Genomic DNA, 14,009 nt, shown 5'->3' with positions numbered 1-14,009 from the left:
GCCCAGATCTTCAACAGTAGAAGGCATTGTCTGTTGCTTAGGCATGGCGCCTGATCTAGAAGTGCCTTTTTAAACATCGTTAGACAGCCTCGGTTCCCTCTGCAAAGTCTACGGACTAACACCAAGGAGCTGACATTTAACTAACAAATTTTCACCAAGATGAATGATTTGAGTCAAGTGGCATAAAATGGCTTCAGTGTGCTCAGAAATGGAATCCCAGAATCAAACTATGTTGAACATCAGCCTTCTGGGTCTGCTTTATAACTGTCAAAAGCTCAAGTTTTCTTTAACTGGGGAACTTGAGCAGAATGCTCTGCATAGTACCCCCTGTAGTGTTAATTATCCTATCAAGTCTAATTGCAGATTGGATCTCTCAAGGACTGGAAAGCTCTAACTTTGTAAGGAAAACCAATAAATGTATGAACTATTTATATTCCAGACACCATGCTATACAGAATCTTGAGTCATGTATTCACAATGCCTAGGTCTCCTGACGATAGCAAAATCACGAAGTTAAAGAATCAACTAACGCTGTGCTTCATTTTGTATTTTTATCTCATTTTTTTAAATCAGGCTTTTGGGATTCACTTTTTTTTTTTTAGTGGCTATTATACCCATTAGTGGCTATGGGGATGGTGGTAGAGGGGAGGTACATTAGAGTAAGCCTTCTACAGTAAGGCTTGATATAGGGTGGACAGATTTCTCCCACATTCCTCTTCTTCTAGAATGTTTTAGCTGTTCTAGGGCCTGTGTCTTTCCATATAATTCAGAATAAGTTTATCTAGGTCTGCAAAAAGCTTTGCTGGGATTTTGATAGAAATTTTATTAAAATTATAGATCAATGCCTAGTTTTATTTTGTGTAGAAAGGCTTAACTTAGCCATTTGCCTAATTTTAAGGCCCTCGTTTCTGTTGGGTGAATTAATCTTTTTATGCGTCCATTGAATTAAAAATTTACATAAGAACAAAAACTACTCTCACAGGTAGAAATAAAAAAAAACTATATACACACACATATGATAAAACTCTGAAATAAACATCTCAAAGGGTAAAAGTAAATATTTTCACATTATTTTATATATCAAGTTAGAGTATAAAGACAGACTAACCAAGTGTAATAGACTAACCAATTTGTAGTAATAATTTTGTAGTGTGTGCCAGGAATTATCCTATTTGCTTTACAAGTAAAAACTCCCCTAATCCTTTTGATTCCCCTAGGAGGTAGAGGTACTATCATTACCCCCATTATATATAAGGAAACTGAGGAGACTAAATAACTTGCTTAAGGTCACTCAAATAAAAGGAGGTGAGTTTAGATTTCAGTACAGGTAATCTGGCTTTAGAAGTGCTAACTGAAAGGTTGGTGGTTAGAACCCACACGAGGTGCCTTGGAAGAAAGGCCTGGTGATCTGCTTCTGAAATGTCACAGCTGTGAAAAGCATAGGGAGCACAATTCTACTATGAAACACATGGGATCATCAAGAGTTGGAATTGACTGAACAGCAAATGGTTTTAATCTGGTTTCAGAGTCTGAGTTTTTAAACACTTCACCATGCTATCTCCGTAGCAAGTTATTGGCAAAAGAGAGAGAAAATCTGATTGTTGTATATATTCTTTTTTTCAAAGAATTTCTAAAATATCAGTAAATGCTTTAAATAAAAATGCAAAATAGTAAATACAGTGGAAGAATTGTGATTTTTTTTTTAGCCTACAACAATTCTACTTTATAGTATCATTAATGAGGAGGCCAAATGACAAGGGAAACATGGAGACTCCCTGGGATGCAGGCTGTATAGGAGATCAACAAAGCAGGGTTATCTTTCTTTTGTGGAGTCCTAAATAAACCAATATGTGTTAAACAAAACAAACTGAGTTGAACAAGAAATGAAAGCATGCCTAGGGCAACAAATAGATTTTTAATTTTTTGTGTGTACAGCTTGCTTCTCCTTAGTGTCTCTCTGTGATGAATGAGGTGAACAACAGATCCTCTGAAAATTATAAACCCTAGATAAATTATGAGCAGAGTAACAATAAGCCACTACATTCTTCTCTTGCAACTGCTTTGACTTTCTTCTAGGGAGGCTACTGCCCAGAGATGCAGAATCTGGGCCATTGAGAGGCTCATGTATGCACTGTGAACTTCAGCCCACATGTATTGGGGAGGAAGTGGGTTAAAAGGTTATTCAACTGTATTGACATTTTACTACCTTTCCTTCCCCGTTCTTACACAATGAATTTTTGAGCAGAAATAATTAGGGACAGGTGAAGTTTCTTGAAAAAAATTTAAATAATGATTTTCCTTAAAAATTGGAATCCTATTTTGTGCTTCAATAACATGAAATTTATATTTCTGTCTGTTATGGATTGAATTGTGTTGTAAATATGTGCTGTAAAAAAATACGTGTTGTAAATCCTAATTCCTATCCTGTTATAATCCCATTTGGGAATGGGTTTTCTTTTTCATATTAATGAGATAGTATTAGTGTAGGGTGTGTCTTGAGTCAGTCTCTTCTGAGATATGAAAGGAGAAGATTAAGTACAAGCAAGCAGTGATGGGGAAGATGGATGCCACACCACTTGAAGATCACCATAATCTCCAAGGAATGGAAGCTGCAAAGATACCAGCAACTTCCTCCACAACCAACAGGGAAAGAACACCTTCCCCTAGAGCCAGTGCCCTGTATTCGGACTTCTAGCCTCCTAAACTGTGAGAAAATAAATTTCTGTTTGTCAAAGCCACACATTTGTGGTATTTCTGCCATAGCAGCACTAGATAACCTAAGACACGGCCTAACCAACATTTGTTGGTTGATTTACTACTTTTTATTGATTATTTAGATTCCGTAATAACTAGAACAGAAAAAATAAATTTATTATAAAACATTTTTACAGCCAATTATTTCATTATTGTGCCGATATTACATTTTATAGGCATTTCCTTCCTTCTTTATCTGCTTTTTTTTTCTTATTGACATACAGTCCCGGGCCTCTCTTTACACTTGGTAGAATATCTGTCAAAATGCAGTAGAAAGGCAGTCAGACCTTCACAGAAATTTAGAACTGAAAGGAATTGTATAGATGCTCCAGTCCAACTTCCCTATATGTTTAAAAAAAAAGAAAAAAATTGAAATCTTCTCAGAGCTCACCAACTAGAGACAAGTTACATATATAATGTTTTACCCATGCCATGAACAGCTAGGCAGGGAAAAAAAAAGTTAAATTTGCACTGAATTGTAAAACCATCTTTGATATCATCATAAATGACGACAGTGAGTTGCAGGGGAAAAAACACAGCATAAAGTCGTAACTGTAAAAAATAAAATAAAAACTCTAAGTGTGACTACTGTCACATATTTACATATATATCCATATTTTAAATGTATGTAAGTATGCACAACAAGCTGTTAGCCGGTTTTACTCCATGGTATTATGGATTGAATTGTGCCCCATAAAAACATGTGTTGTAAATCCTAAATCCCTATACCTGTGGCCATAATCCCACTTGGGAATGGACCTTTTGATACGTTATTTACAACAGATTAGTGTAGGGTATGTCTTAAACCAATCACCTCTGAGATACAAAAATAGCAGGTTAGGCACAGAGGCAGAAACACAAAGGGAGGGGAAGATACATGCCACAGGAGGAACACCAAGGAACCAAGAAAAAGAAGGTGAGAAGAGACAAGAACCTACCCCCAGACTCCACAGAGAGAGAAGGCCTTTCCCTAGAGCTGGCACCCTGAATTCAGACGTCTAGCCTCCTAAACTGTGAGAAAATAAATTTCTGTTTATTAAAGCTGCCCATTTGTGGTATTTCTTTTATAGCAGCACCAAGAAACTAAGACAGATGGGAAGGAGATTGGAAGGAAAAGAGGAAGGCATAATGTTTACATCTTATTTTTAAATTTTCTGTGTTTTCTAAATAGTGAAAATAATCCACAACAGGTAAAAACAGAAAAACAGGAGCGGTAGGGGAAGAGAAGAGATTAGGGTATATTCATGCAGCTTTGACACTTGAAAGAGTGGGCTGAAATGGAGGTGTGACACTTGTGAATTAATGGCAGATTCCTATCTTGCCAAGGAGCCCTGGTGGCACAGTGGTTGAGAGCTTGGCTGCTAACAAAAAGTCGGCAGTTCGAACCCACAAGCCACTCCTTGGAAACCCTAGGGGCAGTTATGCTCTGTCCTATAGGGTCATTATGAGTTGGAATCAGCTCCACGAAAATGGGTTTGGTTTGGTTTTGGTTCATCCTCTCAAGGTTCCCTGGATGGCACAAACAGTTAAGTGATTGACTAGTAGCTGAAATATTAGTGGATCAAACTTACCAAAAGGGCCCTTGGAAGACAATCCTTGTGATCAGGTTCTAGAAGATCACAACTTTGAAAACCTGAAGTAGAATTTCTACTCTGCACACATGGGATCACCATGAGTTGGAGTCAGCTCAACGGCAGCTAACCACAGCCCGTCCTGCCACTGCTGTTCAGGCAGTATCCACAGGGAGCTGTAGGGTAAATTTAGCTTGAGCTAGTGCTCTGCTTCTCCCAGAAACTTCCAAATTTTATTTCCCACAGAAAATAGTGAAGCTGTCTAGTAAAAGTGTACTTCTTTGCCCTTTCATGAAATAAGCAAGACAGCAAATGTCACCAGTTTGCCTTTACTTAACATTTTCCTGTCATAATTGGGTACCCCTCATAGAGCTTCTGAGGCCCTGTCCTGTGCCCCTAAATTAGAAAATCCTACAATTGAGCAAGCTTGTTTCTCTGACCTTTTATGTTTCTGATTCTAAACTCATTCGTGTAAGGCCTGCAAATGTACAATGAAATATTGGTTTGTCAATAATCACAATGCATAATCAACACCTTCTTTCCCTTTGCAGACTAAAAAAATAAAAACAATACAAAACAAAGCAAAACGTTGTGTAGATATTGGCTCTTGCAAGCTTTCTTTGATGGTAGTGAGGGAAGAATTTAAATTATGAAATTAGGCTGTAAAAGATTATAGAGGATAAAATGCTAGTTATCAATACTTTTTTTCTAGGTTTATTCAGTGTAAGTGACTGAAATGATCAAGTTTGAGTGAACTTAACATTTCTCATCAATTATTTTAGGGATCTGCAAACTAGAGTCCACAGGCCAAAACTGGACCACTGCCTATATTTGTATGACCTCCGAGTTTAGAACACTTGAAAAAACTAAAAGAAGAATAGTATTTCCATGACATGTAAAAATTATATGAAGTTCAAATATCAGTGTCCATAAGTAAAGTTTTATTGGGACATAGCCATGCTCATGCATTTACATATCATCTATGACTGCTTTCATTCTAAATAGTTGGGACAGAAACCACATGACCCACAAAGCCTAAAATATTTACTATCTGGCCCTTTATAGAAAAATTTGTGACCCTTGATTTATTTTGTAACAGTTTGCCCCATGAGTATTTAAAAAGTTGTTTATTCCCTCTTTTCTTTGCTTCATTCCTTCTCTAAACAGAGAGGGGATAAAGGAGGTTGATTTTATCTTCAACATTCAGAAGCTTTCTCACATGACCAATTTTTCTGGATCCTTAAAGAAATAATAGAACAATTATTAAAAATCCCAAGGTGAAGGCAATTATCTTCAAATGGGCATTGCCTTATGCAATTATAGAGAGACTGATCCTTCCCCCACCTGCTCGTAAGGACCTTTCTTTCAAAAATGTTTTCCATCTAATATTAATCATTTTTCTCTATGAACTATTTCATTTCCAACTTGCACTTAACAATAATAGCAAATATCATTGCCTATCATTGTCAAAGGCAGTATATAGGAATGAATGTAATAATTACATATTGGGCAGGAATGCTAATTATCCACTCTTCTTGTCTATAGACATTTTCCTCTTTACTAGAGAAAAGCCTTTGGAGTATGCTTTCAACTTCTTTCCAATGCTTCTCTCTCTTTTTTTTTTTTTTTCCCAACCTCCTTTCCATGTCTCACCCAAGAAGAGTAACTTCTGGTAGGTGAATTTAGAGGAGAAAGTGACCATGCCTGTGTCACTCTTACCTGTTCACAAAGCAGGAAAAGTCTTATCTACTTTCCCATCATGCAATTCTCTTGAGTGGTACCTTTTGCTCTTGTGAAGGATACCTGGAATTCCCAGCGGTAAGGTATTAAGAGACTTCGTTGATCATGGAATTATAGTGATAATGCTGAATTTTACCTGAACCCTGTAACACTGGAAAACAGCAATGGCTAAAGAAATCCTTCCACTCTGTGTTCAGGAAAACAGTTTACTGCAAATAACCACCTTTCGCATATGACTTAGATAAGACTCACAGAAGCCCCCTGTTTATCTATGAAAAGGCCAAACACAGGCCCTCCAAATTTTCATTCCTTGCTTCATAAATAAGTAACTGAATTGCTTGTTCCCACTGATCTATCAGAAACAAAGTGCTTATTAACCAAACTCTGGTTCAGTTCTTTCCTTCCAGCAAGTCCATGAACTTTGACCCATGTTCAGTCTGAGCCAACATACACCACCTCTTTAAGAGCATCTCTCAGAGAATAGGCTGGCCTCCCCATAAAACATTCTGATATATTTAACGATGTCACTCTTTCATCTCACTTCCCCACACCTGGTTTTTTTCTAGTCTTGTTTACTTTAAATCTACCAAAAAAACAAAAAACTCACTTTTTCCCTAACTCTTTGAGAAGCTTGTAGACCTTATGGTCAGAGTGTTCTCCTCACTAGTGTCTTGGTCCACCTCCTCCACTACTACAATAGTCCCTTTCCTTTTCCCCCTTTGTCTTTGTTGTCTAGTGCTGCCGTAACGCAAATACCACAAGTGGATGGCTTTAACAGAGAGAAATTTATTTTCTCCCAGTCTAGTAGGTTACAAGTCCAAATTCAGGGCGTCGGCTCCAGGGGAAGGCTCATCTGTCTTTGTCAGCTCTGGAGGAAGGTCTTTGTCATCAATCTTTCCCTGGTGGAGGAGCTTCTCAGGCACAGGGACCCTGTGTCCAAAGGCCGCGCTCCGCTCCTGATGCTGCTTTCTTGGTGGTATGAGGTCCCCAACTCTCTGCTTGCTTTCCTTTCCTTTTATCTATTGAGAGAGAAAAGGTGGTGCAGGCCACACCCCAGAGAAACTCTACTTTGGATCAGGGAGGTGTCCTGAGTAAGGGTGGTGTTACGAACCCACCCTAATTCTCTCAACATAAAATTGCGATCACTAAATGGAGGATAACCGCACAGTACTGGGAATCGTGGTCTAACCAAGTTGATACACACATTTTTGGGAGGACATAGTCCAAACCATGATACTCTTTTCTTTCTGAATAAAGCTTCTCTCTATTAAAGTTTGGATTTGTTTTTTTATGTGACAATTAATGGTACCTTGCCTCAGGAGGAGTGATGACTGCCTCTGAGACCCTGCTGTCTACACCCAGGTATTCATGCTGGCTCCTCAAACCTTTTATGTCCTCCCTGGCTGAAGGAATTGGGTTTCACAGTGGTGAGTCACCACTCTTTATCTAGTGCTGCAGACATTGGTCTGTAGTAGCAAGATAGGGATTGCTTTAAGTATATTCAGGGGAGCTTTTCCCTGTTCATTTCTGTGTGAGCAGGACCCTTTCTGGTTCTTTTCTGTTTGAGCAGGACTTTCCTTGGCTCTTGTGAGGCCTCATGGCCTTTTCTGGCTCCTTGTCCAGAGATCGTGCACAGTGAGTCCTTTGCTGCCTCAAAGAAGATTATGTGAGGAGCTCAATTATCAATTGAATTGCATCTCCAAAATATATGTTATCAATCCTAACCCCTATACATGTGGAGGAAACCCTGGTGGTGCAACAGTTAAGCACTTGGCTGCTAACCAAAAGGCTGGTGGTTCAAATTCACCTAGAGACGTCATGGGAGGAAGCCGATGATCTGCTTCTATAACAATTACAGCCTGGAAAACCCTACTGGGCAGTTCTCTGTCACATGAGGAAGATATGAGTCAGAATGGACCAGAAGGAGTCCAATGGCAACAACGTACACATGGATATAATCCATCTGGGAATGGGATTTTCTTTGTTATGTTAATGAGGCTACATCAGTGTAGGGTGTGTCTTAAGCTAATTAGTTTTGAGATATAAAGGAGCAGATTAGAAACAGGAATAGGAAAAAAATAGATGCTACATAGAGAGCTCCAAGAAAGGCCAAGAATAATATTAGAGAAGGCGAGGCAAGAATTTTCTCCCAGAGTGGGCAGAGGGCAGAAATAAACTTCCCCCAGAGCCAGTGCCTTGAATTCAGGTTTCTAGGCTTCTAAACTGTGAGAAAATAAATTTCTGTTTGTTAAAGCAACCCACTTGTGACATTTCTGTTACACCAGCGCTAAGAAACTAAGACAGACCCTATGACTCCCAGATGGGGATTGTGCATGGAATTGACTTTTCCTTCTTTTCTCACTTAATCCTGTTCCTACCTGGCAAACTCTGAATCTACTGGATGCTCCTCTTCCTCCTCTTCCTTTACTGATACATGGCTCTGCCACTTTGACACTCATTCTGTCCTCTATCTCCAAAAATACCAACACTTTACTCAAGAAACTTTAGAACTTGGATGGCCTGTTTGAGAACTTTGCTATCTTCCCAAAATAGCTCATTGAAGAGCTCTTCCTTCCCGCCATCCTTCCCTTACTTCTTGTCCCTTTTTACCAAAAAAGAAAACAACATAAAAAAAAAACCCAAAATCAAAACCTGTTGCCCTTGACTCGATTCAGACTCATAATGACCCCAAGTGTTGCAGAGTAGAACTGCTCCAGAGGATTTTCTTGGCGGGGGAGCCCTGGTGGCACAGGGGTTAATAGTTCGGCTGCTAACCAAAAGGTCAGCAGTTGGAATCTTCCAGCCACTCCTTGGAAACCCGATGGGACAGTTCTACTCTGTCTTATAGGGTTGCTATGAGTCCGAATCAACTCGAAGGCAACAGGTTTGGGTTTTTTGTTTTTGTTGTTAATCTTTAAGAAGCAGATTGACAGGCCTTTCTTCCATGGCACCACGGAGTGGGCTCAAACTATCAACATTAGGTTAGTAATAGAGCACAAACCCTTTGGGCCACCCAGGGAACACCTTGTTTTACCACTGTAGATGTTCCCTTTAACTTCCTTAAATCCTTTGATTTGTCCTCCTACTCCCTCCACTCTTCCATCTGCCCCTGTTAGACCTTTCCCTCTCCACTCCATCCCCACAACTCCCCTAGTCACTAGAGCTTTAGTCAGGGGGGCCTCTGAAGAGGCTCAGAAAACTGCAAGAACAACCACTTGTGACTGAAAAAAGTGAATTGGAATCAGTTTGGACATTATATTCCCTCAGAAGGGCTTTGGAAACACTCAGGTGACCACTTGGTCTCTCCTCAGTCCCTCACTCAAAATTTAGTCCACAGCCTCCGTAAGATTGTCCATCACTGCAAAGGAGATTTTAATGGTCTCCACAATTTTTGTTGGAGAAAGTTCACCCCTCATCTTGAGCAGGCAATCTCAACTTGTCCTATTTGACAGAAACACAATCCTGGTAAAAAATGCAAAGGTGGGGCAAGAATGAAAGCCAGCTCCCTTATATACCCCAGGGAATTTTGTATTTTTTGTGTTTATACCTGACATTTGACTGGAATTTTAAGATTGAAGCTGTGGTATCTCTATTTGGGTCTTTATGTATGTTTATGTTTATATGTGTATATATTTTCCTACTTCCAGATTATCAAATTAGATTATAGCTCCCCTTCAAAGAGCTCTATTCTGATTGGTTTAGAAACAAATTAATGCTTACATAAATTAAATAGTCCTAATGTTCCTAGAAGTTAATGAAAGTGAGTAAACAATAATTATGTTTTATAATATGCCAGATTGAAGAGAATCTCCAATATCTTTCTGGTAATCTAAAACCTTGGATTTAGGCTAGATTAAGTATGTAAGGTGTGCAGACTATGTTTTGTTAAGGATAAAGGGAGTACTTTTTTTCTAAAATGAAATGACATATCGTTCCAGAATGGAAAAGAGGAAAGTGTAAAATAAAACATAATTGGGTATGGAAAGTTGTAGAAGGTTTGTGGGAAAGAAACTCTGTTATGGTAAAAATCGGCTAAGACTTGACAGGCTTATTTATAATATTTTAATGGTGTTTAGCATCAAATAGTATGTTGTTGTTGTTTGCTGTCATCAAGTCAGTCCACAACTTCATGGATCCCGTGCACAATGGAAGGAAATGCTGCCCGGTCTTGCGCCATCCCCATGATAGATTGTGGACTGGACCAGGGTGTTCCCTAGGGTTTTCATTGGCTGATTTTCAGCTGTAGATTGTCAACACTTTCTTCCTAGTCTATCTTAGTATGGAAGCGCCCCTGAAACCTTTTCAGTATCATAGTGACAGGCTTAAGTCTTCACTGACAGACAGGTGGTGACTGTGCACGAGGTACATTGGCCTGGAATTGAACTTGCAAGGAAGGGGAGAAGTCTACCAATAACTACCACTGTCCCCACATCAAATAGTATACTAACGTAAAACTAGAATTTGCTATTCACTTTGTTAAAATGACAATTTTTTTTTTAATTACTGACTCTTTCTTAATAAGAGGTTGTAAAAGATGATTTTACCTTCTGTATTTTATCAGAATCACTTCCCTACCCTCTGAGCTGACTTTATTACGCCATTTTTATTTAAAAGAACAAGCTTTTCTCAGTTAAAAAAAAAAAAAAGCCATGGTTTTCACAATCATGTTACTTTTAAGATATTTTATTGTCACCTTTGTTAAATAGATGGCTAAGTATTGCCTCTCAGTGACCCATGATCATATTTAATCAAGTGTTCGAACCTCCTAACAAGTTTTGATATATTGCCTTCTCGAAGTCTAATCCTAAATTATATATTTTACACCCAAATCTGAATGCTAGGATTTCCCAGAGGACCACTGGAAATTTCTAAATGGTTAATTTTTTCACCTTGTAAAAAGGCTTAGTTGATATGTTATAAATTGCATGGGAAATGCCATTAAATAAAAAGAGATGCTTAACTTTCCCTAGGTTAAATTTGTCTGGGTAAAATGTTGTTATTATAAATATTTCAGAAATTACATAAGGTTCCTAGAAATTTGTCAGTGCTCTTGTTTTTCATGATATATATCTCCTGGTGCAACTTTGCCTGATATTTAAGAACCCTCCCAGATCTCCCCCTATGTGTCTCTTCATTTGTACCCTTTTTACTATAATAAAACAATAATCATAAATATAGCACTTTCTTGAATTCTATGAGTTGTTCTAGCAAATTATCAAACCCAAGGGAGTAGTGGGAACCAGAAGTCAGAATTGCAATGGGCCTGGGGACCCCCGAACTTATGGTTGGTATTCTAGGAGGTAGAGGGAGACCTCATATTTATAGACAGCAGATCAGAAGTGAGAGTGTTGGCTGGCACCTAAGGTCTTGGGCAGACTTGGCAGTCTGGGGGATTATGCCTTTTTAATTTGTGAGATCTTACCTACTTCTGATGGTTAGGATCAAAGGAAGAGGTACTACATGTGAAATTAGAAATAAATTTGTATTAGAATAGAATTGATATTGCATTGATTGATCCAATGCTTTTGATGAAAGAAGTGGAATAGATTGCTATTGATCCTTACACATGCAGAAATCTACACTCAAATATCATATTTCCACAAGAATTCTGAATTGCAAAAGAACTCATTACAAAATATTGGTATTAGAAAAGTTGAGAGCTTCTAATGCATAGAGAATCTCCCCCCAACTTCATCAGTACCAGCAGAAGATTAAACTTCAAGAAAAGTCAATTCAACAAATACTCATTGAGGATTCATTATTTTCAGGGCATCATCTGATAGGGCTACCGTAAATTCAAAGCAAAATAAAACATTGAGCCATTAGAGTACGTGAAGTCTAATTGGAAAGGAAAGTGGTTAAATATTACATCAAATTTACTATATGAGACAGTATAAAAAAGTTACAGGAAAGAATAAAACAGAATGCTCTTGGGTTTCAAAGGAGAGTGAGACCACACAGAACGAACAGAATCAGGAAGGAATACATGGGATGACTAGTCAGATACCTAGAATTAAAGGATGCATGGGATTCCAATGGAAGAGAAGGCAGGATTGGGGTATTCAAAAAAAAAGAGCGGGGTTGTAGAACAAAAAAAAATGTGAGAGTATTTTTCCATATCAATTCATTTCTAATTGACAATGACAAATAATTTAGCTATGAAGGCTGGAATTTTCAATGAAGTTGTTAAATGCTGTCGTCTGTTCCAACTCATAGCAGCCCTATGTACAACACAACAAAATGGTGCCCAGTCCTCCACCATCCCCACAACGCTTGCTATGTTTGAGCCCATTGTTGCAGCTATTGTATCAATCCATCTCATTCACAGTCTTCCTCTTTTTCGCTGACCCTCTACTTTACCAAGCATGACGTCTTACTCTAGGAACTTGTCCCTCCTGATAACATGTCCAAAGTACTTAAGACAAAGGTTTACCATCCTGGCTTCTAAGGAGCATCCTAGCTATGTTTCTTCCAAGACAGATTTGTTCATTCTCCTGGCAGTCCAGGCTATATTCAGTATTCTTCAACAGCACCATAATTCAAAGGCATCAGTCTTCTTTGGTCTTCTTATTCATTGTCCAGCTTTTCCATGCATATAGGCAATTGAAAACGCTATGACTTGGGTCAGGTGCACCTTAGTTCTCAAAGTGATATCTTTGCTTTCTAATACTTTAAAGAGGTCTTTTCAGCAGATTTGCCCAATGCAATGTGTCTTTTGATTTCTTCAATGAGGTTTCTATGGGGATTGATTGTGGATCAAAGTAAAAAGAAATCCTTTACAATTTCAGTATTTTCTCCATTTATCATGATGTTGCTTATTGGTCCAGCTGTGAGGACTTTTGTTTTCTTTATGTTGAGGTGCAAGCCAAGTTGAAAGCTGTAATCTTTGACCTTCATCAGTAAGTATTTCAAGTCTTCTGCACTTTCAGCAAGCAAGGCTGTGTCATCTGTATACCGTAGGTTTTTTATTCAACCTGTCTGCACTGTCCTGTGCAACTGTCTAGGCTGAGGGACATTTCCATGTTTATTTTCCTATTCCATATGTCCTTCAGAATTGCTAAAGTTGGTGTTGATTAATTGACCATGGCAATACCTGTGTCTCAGCGACAGGACATGATTCTGATCATAGACAAGAAATTTCATTTGGAGAAAAAGAAATTAGCTCCAAAACCAGATAATTAAGAGAAGATATTACCCCATAAAGTTCAGCACATTGTGCAGTAGGCCTGGCCTTAATAAAATGGAAAAGAGACTGAAATGAATAACTCTTGAAGCCTCCCTACAGTTGGTTTGAGAAGAAACAAAAAGCAAGGGTTTCTTCCACTGTGGAATAGAAGAGATGAACCTCCCTGGCTCCTTTTCTTGTGTTAAGGTGTACTTTTCCAGGTGGTCAAGAGGATTATCTCTATTCTCTAAAGTGAGAGGCAGACCAGTGAATCTTCTTTAATTGCACCTAGGGAGCAGCAAACCACTTTTTAAACACAGGCTTTGATACTACGTAACTGGCAATCCCTCCTTTTTCTTTGGAGACCTCTGGTGTTCAGAGGAACAGCCTACTAAATGCAAGCAAGTGTCAGATATTAACGTTGAATTAAAACTGCAGGTAAAAATGGGGACACTGGCATATTCCTGTCTGTGGACTTGACAGGAAATTTATTTTGCTGTAGCGGAAAAGTAATTAACCTCCACTGTGAGAGAATTCTATTACTAGAAGCTATTCTGCCATGCAAAGTGCACTACATGGAAATGTTACAGGCTATCAAGCAGAAACGGCAGATCCGTCTGCATTTTAAACTGTATTTCCATTACCCTTGTTCTCTTCTCTTCTCTATCTCTCCTTCCCCACCACCTTCTCCCTTGTTTTAACTGAAGCTGGAAATTGAGACACACATGGAACTGGCAAAAATGATGAAAGTAAAAAAGTGTTTATAAGGATTTTATAAG

The sequence above is a fragment of the Loxodonta africana genome, chromosome 8 (assembly GCF_030014295.1).
Source record: "Loxodonta africana isolate mLoxAfr1 chromosome 8, mLoxAfr1.hap2, whole genome shotgun sequence".
In the NCBI taxonomy this organism is placed as follows: Eukaryota; Metazoa; Chordata; class Mammalia; order Proboscidea; family Elephantidae; genus Loxodonta; species Loxodonta africana.
The sequence above is the reverse complement of the archived record's forward strand: the minus strand, read 5'-3'. Positions refer to the sequence as shown.